Genomic DNA, 2,528 nt, shown 5'->3' on the forward strand with positions numbered 1-2,528 from the left:
GGGGGGGAGACCCCGCACTCACTCCCCGGGGGGGGGGAGACCCCGCACTCACTCCCCGGGGGGGGGGGAGACCCCGCACTCACTCCCCGGGGGGGGGGACCCCGCACTCACTCCCCGGGGGGGGGACCCCGCACTCACTCCCCGGGGGGGGGACCCCGCACTCACTCCCCGGGGGGGGGGACCCCGCACTCACTCCCCGGGGGGGGGGGGGGAGACCCCGCACTCACTCCCCGGGGGGGGGGGGGGGACCCCGCACTCACTCCCCGGGGGGGGGACCCCGCACTCACTCCCCGGGGGGGGGGACCCCGCACTCACTCCCCGGGGGGGGGGGGGGGGGACCCCGCACTCACTCCCCGGGGGGGGGGGGGGGACCCCGCACTCACTCCCCGGGGGGGGGACCCCGCACTCACTCCCCGGGGGGGGGACCCCGCACTCACTCCCCGGGGGGGGGGGACCCCGCACTCACTCCCCGGGGGGGGGGGGGGGAGACCCCGCACTCACTCCCCGGGGGGGGGGGGGGACCCCGCACTCACTCCCCGGGGGGGGGACCCCGCACTCACTCCCCGGGGGGGGGGACCCCGCACTCACTCCCCGGGGGGGGGGGGGGGGGACCCCGCACTCACTCCCCGGGGGGGGGGGGGGGGACCCCGCACTCACTCCCCGGGGGGGGGACCCCGCACTCACTCCCCGGGGGGGGGGACCCCGCACTCACTCCCCGGGGGGGGGGGGGGGGACCCCGCACTCACTCCCCGGGGGGGGGGACCCCGCACTCACTCCCCGGGGGGGGGGGACCCCGCACTCACTCCCCGGGGGGGGGGGGGACCCGGCACTCACTCCCCGGGGGGGGGGGGAGACCCCGCACTCACTCCCCGGGGGGGGAGACCCCGCACTCACTCCCCGGGGAGGGGGGGACCCCGCACTCACTCCCCAGGGGGGGGGGGGCCCGCACTCACTCCCCGGGGGGGGGGGACCCTGCACTCACTCCCCAGGGGGGGGGGGGGGGCCCGCACTCACTCCCCAGGGGGGGGGGGGGGGCCCGCACTCACTCCGCTCGGATACCGCTCCCTATAGGGGTCACGGATACCGCTCCCTATAGGTCTCCCACGGCTCCTGACTACACATATTTACGGTTTAATCTACATTACTATATTCTGTTGCTGGCGGCCGCTTGGTTTGAATCTTCCTCCAGAAACCGCCACCTGACAACCGCCAAAGATCCGCAAAGAGACAAGAGGGAACCAGAACAGAGGCTGGGAGGACCAGAGAGAGAGAGACTGGGAGGACCAGAGGGAGAGACTGGGAGGACCAGAGAGAGAGACTGGGAGGACCAGAGGGAGAGACTGGGAGGACCAGAGAGAGAGACTGGGAGGACCAGAGGGAGAGAGAGACTGGAAGCACCAGAGGGAGAGACTGGGAGGAGCAGAGGGAGAGAGACTGGGAGGACCAGAGAGAGAGAGACTGGGAGGACCAGAGAGAGAGACTGGGAGGACCAGAGGGAGAGAGACTGGGAGGACCAGAGAGAGAGACTGGGAGGACCATAGGGAGAGAGACTGGGAGGACCAGAGAGAGAGACTGGGAGGACCATAGGGAGAGAGACTGGGAGGACCAGAGGGAGAGAGAGAGAGAGGGACTGGGAGGACCAGAGGGAGAGAGACTGGGAGGACCAGAGGGAGAGAGACTGGGAGGACCAGAGGGAGAGAGACTGGGAGGACCAGAGAGAGAGAGACTGGGAGGAACAGAGAGAGAGAGACTGGGAGGACCAGAGGGAGAGAGACTGGGAGGACCAGAGAGAGAGAGACTGGGAGGACCAGAGAGAGAGAGACTGGGAGGAACAGAGGGAGAGAGACTGGGAGGACCAGAGGGAGAGAGACTGGGAGGACCAGAGGGAGAGAGAGACAGGGAGGACCAGAGGGAGAGAGACTGGATGGACCAGAGGGAGAGAGAAAAAGACTGGGAGGACCAGAGGGAGAGAGACTGGGAGGACCAGAGGGAGAGAGACTGGGAGGACCAGAGGGAGAGAGAGACAGGGAGGACCAGAGGGAGAGAGACTGGATGGACCAGAGGGAGAGAGAAAAAGACTGGGAGGACCAGAGGGAGAGAGACTGGGAGGACCAGAGGGAGAGAGACTGGGAGGACCAGAGAGAGAGAGACTGGGAGGAACAGAGAGAGAGAGACTGGGAGGACCAGAGGGAGAGAGACTGGGAGGACCAGAGAGAGAGAGACTGGGAGGACCAGAGAGAGAGAGACTGGGAGGAACAGAGGGAGAGAGACTGGGAGGACCAGAGGGAGAGAGACTGGGAGGACCAGAGGGAGAGAGAGACAGGGAGGACCAGAGGGAGAGAGACTGGATGGACCAGAGGGAGAGAGAAAAAGACTGGGAGGACCAGAGGGAGAGAGACTGGGAGGACCAGAGGGAGAGAGACTGGGAGGACCAGAGGGAGAGAGAGACAGGGAGGACCAGAGGGAGAGAGACTGGATGGACCAGAGGGAGAGAGAAAAAGACTGGGAGGACCAGAGGGAGAGAGACT

Source organism: Chiloscyllium plagiosum, unplaced genomic scaffold (genome assembly GCF_037043375.1).
Source record: "Chiloscyllium plagiosum isolate Xiang-an unplaced genomic scaffold, Cpla_swu_hap1 HiC_scaffold_2, whole genome shotgun sequence".
NCBI classification, from domain to species: domain Eukaryota; kingdom Metazoa; phylum Chordata; class Chondrichthyes; order Orectolobiformes; family Hemiscylliidae; genus Chiloscyllium; species Chiloscyllium plagiosum.